A 14,218-nucleotide genomic window follows, 5' to 3' on the forward strand; every position below is an offset into this window, starting at 1 on the left:
TGAGATATATAGTTGAGTATCATCAGCATAACAGTGGAAACTAATCCCGTATTTACTAATAATATTACCAAGGGGCAACATGTATATTGAAAATAGCAGAGGACCTAGGACAGATCCTTGTGGCACTCCATATTTTACTGGTGATAATTGAGATGACTCTAAATTAACAAAATGGTAGCGATCGGACAGGTAGGATCTAAACCATCTTAAAGCCTGCCCTTGAATATAGATTTTTGGAAAATGTGTTATTTTCCCTTTTGACCCCCTTTTGCAGCAATAAATCCAGGTAATGTTTCTTGTAACTGCCCTTGAACATCACAGAGTTGAAGTGGTTCTGTACAGAGGAATGGGCTAAAATTCCTACAAGCCGTTGTGCAGGACTGATCAGCAGTTACAAGAAACATTACCTGGATTTATTGCTGCAAAAGGGGGTCACACCAGATACTGAAAGCAAAGATTCACATACTTTTACTCACAGATATGTAACACTGGATAATTTTTTTCAATAAATAAATGGCAAAGAAAATATGTTTGTCTCATTTGTTTGTTTGGGTTCTCTTTGTCTATTTTCAGGACTTGTGAAATTTTGATTATACTGTTTATATATATATATTATATATATATATATATATATATATGGATAACTTGTAGGGATACAAGCAGATCGTACAGAGAGAGATGGATGGAGACAGAACAAGAGCAACAGGGAGAAAACATTTTTATGGAGGATGAAAGAGAATTTTCAAACATTAGTGAAGTGTGTCAGTTTTGGCCTCATAAAATTAAAAAAATTACAAATAAAATAAAATATATTCTTGGGCACTACTCCTGCAGCTACATACAGAAAATTCAACCAACTAAAAAGGAATATAATTTTATACCAGTTACAATTATTGCCTGTTTTTGTTATCCATAACACACACAACATAGTGCCTAGTTATTTTTTTAAAAAACAAAAACAAAACAAAAAACATAGAATTGATCTCCCTTTTCTTTGGTCCCTGAGTGCAAAGGCAAAAGTTAATTATGAGCATAATGAGCTCTTATGATGTATTTATACAAGCTTAGCTGGGTTAAACACTTGCACTGAAAGACACACATACACACCCATCCATGTACAACCACTGAGTCATAGAAAAGTGAGGAAAATTTGTCAAATGGTTTATAGTCAAATTAAACTGACAGACAGCAAGCCAGTCTATGCCCGTTCATAAGTTTACCTATAAAATGTATATGGGCTTTTTTAAAAAAAGTTTTATGAGTTTGCTGTATATGCATGGAAATATAGTGCATGGAAATGATTAAAAGTGTTTGTGTGATGCACTGGATGTTTTTAGGACTGTTGGGTTTTGTGCCTGTGACCCAGTTCAGGGCAGTGCTGTGCCTTGATGTTTAGTGTGTGTGTGTGTGTGTGTGTGTGTGTGTGGCTTCGAGCTGTCCAGCTCTGCCACATCTGTGACAAAAATCACTGGAACTCAAGTTTTTGAGGACTTCTGATGTATTGCATGATATCATGAGTTGTGTTCAGTACTTACTAATAACTGATCAATTTTAATAACACATTTTCCAAAAATCTATACTCAAATAACTTTTTTCCTCAAACAGAAAGAATAATAAATGGTACTTTTAAAAAATATGTTAAAATCATATACTCACACGTGATACACGTGATACAAGACTATATCAGTAGACTAATAAATAATTTTACTTGAAGCAGTTTAAAAATATATATATCTTTAAATATTACATTTACATTTATACACAGCATCTAGGAAGATAATAATTTGAAAATGCCCCATTCCTTGTCACATACGTATCTGAAAAGTCCATCCTAAATGACAAGAAAAGCACAACATACACCATAATCATATAGCATTATCATAAATTTACTTCTCTTGCAGAATCTGTGTGATGTTTCACTTAAAAACAGACAGACAGACAGACAGACAGACAGATAGATAGATAGATAGATAGATAGATAGATAGATAGATAGACAGATTCAATAAAGATTCAAATAAATGCTGCTCATTTGAACTTTCCATTCATCAAAGAATCCTGAAAAATGATTTCCACAAAATTATTAAGCAGCACAACTATTTTAACAAATGTTCAAATTTAATAATAATAGATGTTTCTTGAGCACCAAATCAGAATATTAGAATGGTTTCTGAAATGTATGTGACACTTAAGCAATTGAGTAACTGAAGTAATGGCTGCTGAAAATTCAGCTTTGCATCACAGGAATACATTAAAATTTGAAATGTAAAACAGTGATTTTAAAATGTAATAATATTTCACAATGTTACTGTTTTTACTGTGTTTTAATTAAATAAACACAGTCTTGGAGAGCATAAGAGACTTTCAAAAACCTTAAAAATAATTTTACCGACCCAAAATGGAAAAATTGAAGTACACTTAAGTACACTTAAATGGAGTACATCTTAAAATAAGAACTTTTTATTATTATGATTTAGCCTGGATTTTAGATATTTGCATAACAGATATTTCCGTATATTCCAAAGAACTGACAGGACCTGGAGGATGTTTGTCAAGAACATTGGGCAGCTTTACTGCCCAGGACGAACCAGTGACTCGTGAAACTACCACAAAATAGTCATTGATGCTCAAGGAGAAAAGACATGATTTTTGTAAACTTTTGAACAGGATAATTACTGAAAATTTTGTCTTGTAGAATATATGTAAATAGCTTTCATCAAATAGCTGCATCCTGGCAGCACTAAATAAAAATAATTTGATATCTAACTTAAAATGTAACTAATTCAGTCAAGGATTATACAGAAACCCATTAGGTGGAAGAAGTCTCTTTTTTTGTCATACCTTAGTTGCTCATTACTGTCAAAAGTCTACTGAGTGCAAAAAGACACACTCTAGTGTGCACAAACACACTTAGAAACTCACAAATCACATAAGCCCTTTTAGGTCAAAATACAGGCGCAATCTGTTCTTATTAGCTACAATGATACAGGGCTGCTAATAGTCTTGTTAGGAGAAATAGGCCCATTTATTAATTCATTTGACTAAGTACCGAGGTGAGCCAGGAATGAGAAATGCTTCAGTGGCCAACAGTTAAAACAAGCCTCTTTAATTATCACCTTGACTTCACCATTAGTTATAGATAACTAAAGGGATATGTAAAATTGCCATACACCCACTGCTGGCCTTCACTCCTGCTCCCCGCGATTATCTAACAGATAGAACTGATGCTTATGGTGTCAGATCACAGTTTCTTGTTATCAAGAAATGTCTTAAGGCCACAGCTTGCCATTTGTATCTAATGATGTTTGGATTGCATGTATGGAGCGGTTGTGTGCTGCTGGCACGACTCGGGTTTATCTCTCTCATGTCATTAGAGCTTGTAACCATTTATTTTCCTCATTCATCATATTTGACTTTTGATAACTCATTCCCAGAAGTGAGAAAAACCTTGGGACTGTTTTGGTCTTTCAATCTTCAGTTTCTGTTAGTTATTCATGCTTATTTAGACAGAGGAATTCCCTGAAGTCTATCAATGAAAATTAATTCAAATTCAAATCAACAATTTCAATCATCTCAATGCTAATGCCAATTTTCTTGAATGCACTGTATAAAGTATGAAATCTAGGACTTAAATAGACAAATGCTGTAAAGGGTGTTAATTTATTTAAATGTTCATATTTCTAATGAACGTTTTCATTTAATATATTTAAACTCTTTTAATAGTTTTTTTATTGAAAATATTTAATACAATTAGTGTTAATATTGAGATATTTTAAACTGATAACTAAAATAATAGATTGTTTCCAAACCACAGCCAATGATGTTTGAGAGTGAATTGTTAATTTGAATCAGTTCTTTTCAATGAATCAGTCAAACCACTCCCAAACTGATTCACCAGTCTGAATCAAATTAGTAATAATAATAATAATAATAATAATAATAATAATAGACCGGAAAGGTCAAAACCTATAATCTACTGACAGCTATTAATACATACCAAACAATTTCTGTTTTCATTTTGAATTTGAAAGTAAATAGGCTACTGTGTAAATTAGCTTTTCTAAAATGTAATAAAATGAGAATATATGGAATTTTTGTACTTTTATAAAAATAAAAATAAATCACATATCAGCTCCTAATTATATATCGCCGTTGAGATATTTAATTTGCAGTGACATCTTACGAGTTTATTTATTTATGGAATGCAAATTAAATTCCATCGCGTCATTATTACGTGTCCAACATATCCTCCACGCACATACATGCTGTGTCCCAATTCACAGGCTACATACTTCAAAGTGCGCATTTGAAGGCCGATTGCGTCATGGCGGCGCGACGAAGATCTATACATTTTTGTTTTGCCTCTGAATAACATTTGCAAATTAAAATAAATTGTTCTATACTAAAAGTACTTTTTACAACTAATTACAAAATAACTTCAATTCAACATCAGAAAAACAACATAAAAATTTAACAATACATAAAAAGATTGGAAAAAGAAAAAACTTCATTTTTATGTACGCTTTCATTCAGCTGAGCAATGAGACCCTGGTGGAGCTGCTGGACCTGGACGGGCTGCCATAGAAAGCCTGGTGTGGCCTCTGCCAGCGGGACATCATCTGGGATAATCTCCAGAGTGTTTGTGTGCATATTTCCACTGTCCAGCAGTGAGGTTCAGGTGTCGGCCGCATCCTTCGAAGGACCCGTCCTCCGAAGGATGCGGTCTTTGAATTGGGACACAGCTATAGGCTACAAGAGATTCCCCCGTCAAGCTGCCCTATTCAGCCTGAGAGCGCCCTACTGCTGTCATCTGTGGCACATGCGCAGGATAAATTTATCCACCACTGGAGTTTATTGGTATATTTAATGCGTCAAGACAGGCGGGCAATATTTTCTTTGTATGTTGTCTGCCACGGAGGTTCTTGCCCTAAATATGGCTGTAGTGGATTTAATAGGCAGTAATTGGTTGTCATTCCGATTTATGAGCTAGCTGCTATGCTGTTGAACGTATCCGTTTGGGAATTTCCTGTAAGGAAGTATGGAAATGCTGTCCTCTTGTGGCATGGTATGAGAATGCCATGATATATGGGCTTTTCTATATTCGTAGTTTTTATTTCATATTAGGCCTATTAATATAACACTGAACATTCAGTGCGATCCAGAAGTCTGAGGCCACATTGAAAATCAGTTATAAATTAGTAAGTTTGTGATATCGATCTAGTACAGACGGTCAATCGTTCTCGTTCAAGATACTTTATGGATCATTATCAAATCATGCTAGAGAACATGATGATTAGGTTTTACATGATCATTTTTCACTCAGATTGTTATGCTAATAAAACTATTTAAATAATCATATTGCAATAATTCCTTTTGAAAAACCGAAGCCTTTTCACTATTGATCTCAGACATTCTGAGCATTTTCATTAGAGATCTCACTGTATACCAGCATAAATGATCATTTTGCTTATAGGCAACACATTAATTAAATGTGTCAAACAACCTAGAAGATAAAGGATGCTAATTTCTTACGAAAGTTTTAAAGATGCCCTTTGAACAGAAATGAAACATTGCTACAAAAAGATCCTTGATACACCATTTGGGATTCCTCGATGTGCCACACTGGCAGAAACCTCTGGAGAAGCTCTAAAATGGAAGTTCCTACAAGAATTCTAAAAGACACTTGCAATAGGCTACATATTTGAAGTTTTGTCAGTAAGGAATAGGTATTAGAGGTACCTTCAAAAGGATGTCTAGATGTTCTCCAGAGGCTTCTGACAGTGGGATGATCTGAGGAACCCCAAACGGTGCCTGAAGTATCTTTTCATTTTCACAGTGATTAGCAAACTCCTGCCCTCCACCTCTCAGGATTGGAGTCGGATAATCTCACTGCAGGCATCCATTTCCTGTGATGCTGTAATCCAACTTCCACACAATAGCAGGAGCTCTATCAAGATAGAAATTTTCCTGAGCGCATTTCACCAGAGGTGGCAGTTTATCAGCGCATTTTCGCAAATCACACCATTAAATTAATTTCAAATTAATGTTGATCATTTTATCTGGCTCTCCCAGTCCACCTAATCCCAGATTTCTCTCTTTTGTCTATACGTCTGTCCTTTCCCCTATCTTTCTTAAACCTTCCTGTATGATTTGTTCATGTCTTATCTTCTTTCTCCTTGGCCTGATTTCTGCTCAACTACAGAAAAGGAGGCGAGAGAGAAAACTTTCGAAGTTTAGAGAGATACTCGCCCCTGCATTGGCACAACATCAAATTGGTTTGGTGATAAGACATAATTGAAAGTCACTCAAGAGTCAGTGTTTGTTTGAATAACCTTCTGATCCTGCACTGCAGTTCAGAGTAACAGCAGATGAAAAGAAAGTTTGATATGAAATCCTTACTAATCAATACTCATACTGTTACTGTATATAATCCTACAAAGTAAGTGTATATCAAACAAGCCTTCCTCAACAACATTCTCGGTTTCTACTTCCTCTTCACACTATCCAACTAAAGCCCTGAAAGGTAAAGATTTTCTTATAACTCACCTCTTATGTCCTCGATTAATCTCCAGTAAATGGTCCCCATTGGTTAATTATATTCCCTCTGTGGTGGCATGGAAACAGTGTGGTTACATAAATCTTGCATTTGTTACTATTTAAAAAAAAAATGGGAGAGTGAGTTCACAGACTTATGATACCAAACAAAAAAGAGAGTGCGATAGAAGTGAGGAGGGGGAAAAAATAAATTGCGGCAGCAGTCAGTTCAATCTGATGTTTGATAAATGCTCAATCTATTATTTAGGCAACCCACAATAACTTCTCCTTCTCGCGTTTCTCTTGCTGGAAAATGAGTAATACTAGTTGCCTTCACCTCAGTGTCTGCTGAGACAATGCTTTCTGCAAACTTGCTGTCACCTGCATTTTACATGCTTATAGTTCTCTTGGGTTGTACAATCTCTAATGTTCCTGCATACCAACAGCTTTCGTCCAATAGCTCTCTTATCTCCCATTTCCAACATTTCCCCACAGAATTTACTCACTCACACAAAGCACACATGCTGAATTCACTGCGGATGCTGGCATATTTGGAAACCAAGAATAAATGGTAGATTCATCTGAAATCCTTTGCTGATGATAGTGAATAGATAGCAGTGCTACTGGAAAGCCAACACCTGTGGACATCATGCAATTCAATATGGCCAAGGTGGTAGTGAGACAGATTTTCCTTGCAAGATACGAATCACAATTTTGTAGTTATTTACATGCCTATTATTATTTGTTAAATAAATAAGCCCAGACACCAACAGCCTAGTAGGGTTAATTATTTAAATACTTAACTAGTTAACTACAAATTAAGTTTATTATTAATGGTTTAATAATTAAATAATGCATTAAATATTTTGGATATTTAATTAAAAAAAATGTTTTTCAAACATTGCCTCAAAAGGAGAGCTTTAAGTTATCTTTACCTGTAGAAGCTGCTAAAGGCAACACCATAGACTGGGCAACACAGACTTGTTGCTGCTGTAGTTTTGTTACTCTGAATTTACTCTGCATCACTTAAAGGGGTCCTATTATGCTCTTTTACAATCTCTTGAATTTGTTTTGGGGGTGTACTAGAACACGCTCTCATGCTTGGTGGTTCGAAAAACGTAAAATGTTTTTACATAATTTACATTATTACAATACCTTTCTCCCCATCCTGGCACAAACGGATGAAGGCCCACCTTCCAAAAAACGAAATGTGATGTGATTGGTTAGCTGTCCCAGTGCGTTGTGATTGGCGAACAGCGAAGTAATGTTATGTAGAGACACCGAGCAAAAGGCGCAACTGACCGAGCTTACTCGCGCGAAAACTCCTGATATAATCAATAACTAACTACACAATGAATATCTTATTTACATCGTGTATGCATTCTTTTTGTCTTGTGATAACAGGAAGATCTGTGAGCATGTAGAACTACATAAACTTGCGGAAACAAAAATTAGATCGGAGCGGATTCCAACTAACGTGCAGTAAACGCCTCTGATTGGCCATTGCTTTCAACAGAGAAGCCTGTGATTGGCTACAAAACTCAACTCTGCAAAACACGTAAATAGAAACTTTTGGTTTTGTAATTCGAAACCAGAGCATGCACACAAAAACACACAGGAGCGTTTGAAAGCGGGTGACTTCAAGCAGGTTGAGTTGGTACACTTTAAAAAAACGCGGATCTACACGAATCACACAAATGACCCATTTTGAATTCAATGCTTTCTTTTTGTCTTGTTAGGAAGATCTGTGAGCGTAAATTTGCGAAAACCAAAATTAGATCAGAGCGGATTCTGACTAACCTAAACTTACCGTCAGCCATACCCTGAACTTTCGGTTGATTAACCCAAAACCTGCTTACCCTGATTATGTCGGTTCCAAAACACCTGAGAAGAGTTCAATCAACCTCCTATAGATAACCTAGCATTAATGCGCGTGCTCGTCGAATATATAAAGGCATTTTCCCATTATATTAGGCCTAAAGAAAAGCAACACAGCTGCAGCGTCGAAGGAAAGAGAATTGGCTTGGCAAAGAATAACTGACAGAGTAAATGCGTGAGTTTCTTTATATTATATATTTAATATATAATACATATTTTACATTTTCTTCTAAATATGCTACCCTCTCCCCTTTTATTATAATGCAAAATTGAACATTGATCTTTTTTAGTAAGTTGTATAACTAGACAAGCATTTACTTTTCCAGCCATTAATTTCTAAATATTACAGTAATGATGTATATTGATTAGTAACATATTGGCTGCTTGTTTTATAAGGTGTAATCCTTCCAGAAGAAGTCTGTCGCAAGTCAAAATGAAACATACAAATATTCTCCAAAAAGGTAATATTTCAATAACAGGAGCTATGTATTCAGTGTTTTTTTTTCTTTCTTTTTTTTAAGAGTATTTATCTGTCCTGTTTAGCTAATAGAAAGAAGGCCGAGGCCCGCTTAACTGGTGGGGGCCCACCACCACCTCCCCTCACCCCAGTGGAAGAGTTGGCTCTGTCCCTTAATAAAGGGCGGCCTGTGGTTGACCGCATCAAACAGGGAACCTCTTCAGACTGTGCCTCCCACAATAGTGATGTACTGAAATGCAGGTATACCACAGTAGTAGTTATGATTTATTGTAACTTAAGTCCCAAGTAAAAAATCATCTACGCTGACACTTAAAGGCATTTGGAATGCACTTAATGATTGTTTCTCTTGTGCATTATGCATGCTTATTTTTTTTTTTTATTGCTTATGCTGTTTACTGTAATCTTATTTTTAGTACCCTTGCATGCTCTTTGTCTTTTTTATTAGTGTGTGTGTGTGTGTGTATATATATATATATATATATATATATAGCTAATCTTATTGTTTTGATTGTCTTGCAGTTGCTGATGGATGTATAGTATTATTGGACCCTCCTGAAACCACACAATGTCACAATTGTAAGTAATTATTGTCTGGTACCATTAGGTATGTTTGGATTTTTTAGTTTCTGTTAAACAGAGTATACTTTCATATTTTCACTGTAGGATGTAGATGAAGAGACAACGTCTGCTGTGACAGAAATAGAAAATGATGGAACACCCATAGAGGTATGATGCATATCATTTAATGCATTCCCCTCATTTTACACAGGATTAAACAAAATGTGTTTGTCCTTTTACAGAATGTGGCTGGGGATGCATATGCAGATGAGGGCCCATCTACCTCCACAAAGCTTAGCAGTGTAAGAATTTGCCTGCAGATCTTTATATGTTATTGTCTCACAGATTTTAACCAACTTTTTTTTATTCTGCCTTCCTAGTTGTCTGCAAAGGAGCTGTATAAGGTCCATCTTCAAAGGCAAATAAAAAAGTGACATGGAGATGGACCTTATGCAGCTTCAAATAGAGGAGAAAAGGCTGTCCATTAAGAAGGCCCAACTTGAAATAGAAATGCTGGAGCATCGCCTAAAGGTGGGAATTGTATGTGAACACTGATCTGTTAGTTGGTGTTAAATGGTATATAAAGCAATGACTAAAAATCTCTTTTCTCTTTTATTTCAGGAAATCAAGAAATAAACAATGCTTCATTGCAAACCATTCAAATAAAGTGATTTTGACTCTTAGCACTCTGCCATCTCTTTGGTCTGCTACATTCATTTGGGGTTCTTCTAGGCTATCTTCATCAAGTGCAGGGGGGTGGCTCTCTCCTCTTACTGTGGCAATGTTGTGAAGGACAACACAAGCAACTGTGATGTCGCATGCCCTCTCTGTACTGACCCTCAGCCCACGCAGACACTGAAACCTTGCCTTCAGGATGCCTATGGTCATCTCGACCTTGGCCCATGTCCTGCTGTGGGCCAGGTTGAACCGTGTCTGTGGTCCAGGCTCAGGTTGAAGATAGGGTGTCATCATAAAAGGCAAACAAGGGTACCCTCTGTCCCCCAGCAAGTAACCACTGAAGTGTCCTATAATGATTTAAGTGTACAAATAAAAATGTAATGGAAAAAAAGAAAAACACCGTTTAGAGCAAAACGTACCGCTGGAATTTGCGGCACAACGATGACTCCCTAAAAATTCTGGCATCATGTACAGACCCTGGTCACTTGGCCTCAACATTAGTGATGATGTGGGTCGCATCACATATTACCCAATTAGTGGGGACAAGTGATGAGTTTAATGCTTTTAACACCGATTGAGGAGTGAAAAAACAGTTGATACCTGCACATTGATGCTATGGACAGACTTCCTATTAACATAGTCTCCATCATTGACTGAAGGAGCTTTAATAGGAATGTGGGTGCCATCAATGCACCCAATCACATTTGGGAACCCTGAAATTTAAAGTTATGTTATTAAAGAATTAAGTCACAGTGTGTGTGTGTGTGTGTGTGTGCGCAGTATGCTTGGAGCAAGTAATGGTATGTAACTAATATGTCACTTATAGATTCTCATAGAAAGGACAAACCTGCCACTCTGTGGAATTCTTCTTTAATAAGGCACACAGGTTTATGGCCAGGGAACAGTACAAAAGTGTGTAGAAACCGCTTCAGTGCCAGGCATACTGTACGAACGGTTCTACACACAGTTGCCTTTCCCACATGCTCTGCATCGGCCACATTCTATAGAAAACTCCCTGTCGCAAAAAAAAATGAAGAGCAATGCACAGAATGTGTTCTGTGGTAAGCGCTGACCCGCGGTTCGTCACGTTTGATATGTTAGGTTTCAAAAGATTCTTTAAATAAATTAACGAATCTTTTGAAAAACTGTAACGCTCGTGCAAATATTCATTTGGATATGAAAACACATCTATACGTGGCCTTATCACCCTCTCGCGGTGCAAAGCACCTCGTATAATCTGTGCTTCTACATCCACAGGATCGTCATCAAAAGGGCACGCCATGCTGAGTGACCTCTCTGAAACAAACTAACCCTGGAACATAACCTGCTCCGGAGCAGGTTATCTTCAGAGAGCAAGTTGCTATGGTTACTTAAATACCCTGAAAGTAACCTCTGATTTTGGAACCGAAAGCTGAGTTTATCCGCTCTCTTATCCTCAAACATACCAAGGTATGTCACATAACCTGCTTTTTGGAATATACCCCAGATTGGCCACTGCTGTCAACAGAGATGCCTGTTTGGCTACAGTACTCAACATTGCAAAACACGTTGTAAATAGAAACTTTTGGTTTTGTAATTCGAAACCAGAGCGCACGCACAAAAACACACAGGAGCGTTTGAAGGCGGGTGATTTCAAGCGGGTACAGAATTGATTTGGTACTGGAACTGTAAAAAGACCCCCCCTTCGGTGCTCTCCGTGACGAATTAATTAGAGACCAACTTATTGAAAAAACAAACAGTGCACGGGTCAGAGAGAGGCTGCTTATGGAAGATGATAGACTTACTTTGGATAAGGCTCTCACTCTGGCACTCCAAATTGAAGAAGCTACACAGTGTGCAGCTAAAATAGCAGAGACTAATGCAGCTAAAACTGATATCACCTCTGTACCTGCAAATACAGTCATGGATGAGGAGTTCCAGCCTGCAGGTGCAATCATCCAGCAAACACAGCCTCAGTCAAGTCAACAAAGAAGGAAATGTGGCAACTGTGGCTCCATTCGTCATGCCAACAGGTCCCCAGACTGCCCAGCTATCGGCCAAAAGTGTAGACAATGTGGTAAGCTCAACCACTTTGCAAAGGTGGTGCAGATCAAAGTCCAGTTCGCAGCCTTCACCAGCAGTAATTCATACAGTTGGTCCTCACTCAGTCACTTTCTCTACGTGTGGTGTGCAGCTGAAATTCCGCTGCTTCTTGACACAGGAGCTAAAGTGTCATTGCTTAATATGGCCACCTACAATAAATTTTTCTCTGATGTTGAGTTACAACCATCACCTCTGAAGCTCTGTGGTTATGGCCAAGCCAGCATTGCAGTGACTGGAGTAGTTAAACTGCCAGTACAATATGGGCAAAAACGTCTACCAGAGTTTCCATAACTCAGCATGGCACTAATATCCTGGGTCTTGACCTGTTCCTTAGCCTTGACTTTTCTCTGCATGACAACAGCGGTGCAACCATCCTTCAGGTGGACTCTCCATGGCAGACACAGTTTCCCGCTCTATTCAGTGGTTTAGGCTGCCTCTCTGCTTTTTCCCACAAACCCCTGCTTAACCCAGATATACCGCCTGTAATCCAGCCACTGCGACGAGTGCCTCTCGCCATGCACGACAAGGTCTCCACTGAACTACAGGGCATGCTAGCTGCAGACCTCATTGAGCCCACTGATGCTTCCCCTTGGGTCTCAAATCTTGTGGTTGTGCAAAAACGGTCTGGGGGCATACGTCTCTGCGTTGACCTTCGGGGGCCTAACAAGGCTGTGGTGCCAGACAAATACCCATTGCCGACAATTGAGGAACTCACGACACTCTTCTATGGCTCCTCAGTGTTCACAAAGCTGGATCTTAAGCAAGGTTACATGCAGATACCCCTAAACGAGGACAGCAGAAACCTGACTGCATTCGTGACTCACATGGGTTTGTTCCGTTTTAAGAGGATTCCTTTTGGCCTAAGTTCAACACCTAGTTGCTTTCAGAAAATCATGGCCACTGTCCTAGCAGGGCTCCCAGGTATGGCTGTGTACTTAGATGATATTGTAGTACATGGAAAGGACGTGACCACTCATGACAAATGCCTCAGACGGGTGTTCACAGCTCTGTCTAGACACAATCTGACATTAAACACAGAAAAATGCATGTTTGCTGTCCCAGCAATCAAATACCCATTGCCGACAATTGAGGAACTCACGACACTCTTCTATGGCTCCTCAGTGTTCACAAAGCTGGATCTTAAGCAAGGTTACATGCAGATACCCCTAAACGAGGACAGCAGAAACCTGACTGCATTCGTGACTCACATGGGTTTGTTCCATTTTAAGAGGATTCCTTTTGGCCTAAGTTCAACACCTAGTTGCTTTCAGAAAATCATGGCCACTGTCCTAGCAGGGCTCCCAGGTATGGCTGTGTACTTAGATGATATTGTAGTACATGGAAAGGACGTGGTCACTCATGACGAATGCCTCAGACGGGTGTTCACAGCTCTGTCTAGACACAATCTGACATTAAACACAGAAAAATGCGTGTTTGCTGTCCCAGCAATAGACTTTGTTGGTCTTCGGGTGTCCAGCTTGTCCAGATTGTGAGCAGGCTTTTCGACGACTCAAACACCTTCTCACGTCACCACTAACTCTAGCTCATTTCCATCCCTCCAGCAGTCCTGTCACAGCTGCATGATGGCATTGAAATGCCTATTGCTTTTGCTTCACGGGTTCTGAGTATTGCGGAACAGAAATACTCGGGAGAGAGAGAGGCACTGGCGTACATTTGGGCTTGTGAACGCTGGCACATGTATTTATATGGACGATCCTTTACTCTCATGGGAGCATCTATATAGTTGTGGTGTATGACCTCCACTCAAAGTGACAAGAGGTTGTGCCTATGGGCTCAGTTACAGCCTCCGCAATGGTTGATTTCCTGGAGCAACTCTTTTCCCGATCGGGAATCCCGCGGGCCATTACCACTGACAATGGGCCGCAGTTCGTTTGCAGTGAGTTTTCATCATACCTGGCTGCCAGGGGCATAGCCCATATACGTATTGCCTTCTACCATCCTCAAGCTAATGGCGGTGTGGAAAGATTTAATCAAAGTCTAAAAATGACTTA

At 38.5% G+C, this 14,218-nt stretch overlaps 1 pseudogene; it reads right to left on the reverse strand.

Annotated features, from left to right (window-relative positions):
• Positions 1 to 9,894: 9,894 nt before the first annotated feature.
• LOC107656561 (putative nuclease HARBI1) lies at positions 9,895 to 11,406 on the reverse strand (annotated as a pseudogene).
• Between the last annotated feature and the right edge of the window lie 2,812 nt (positions 11,407 to 14,218).

Source organism: Sinocyclocheilus anshuiensis, unplaced genomic scaffold, assembly GCF_001515605.1.
Source record: "Sinocyclocheilus anshuiensis isolate Anshui unplaced genomic scaffold, SAMN03320099.WGS_v1.1 scaffold1393, whole genome shotgun sequence".
Classification (NCBI taxonomy): Eukaryota; Metazoa; Chordata; class Actinopteri; order Cypriniformes; family Cyprinidae; genus Sinocyclocheilus; species Sinocyclocheilus anshuiensis.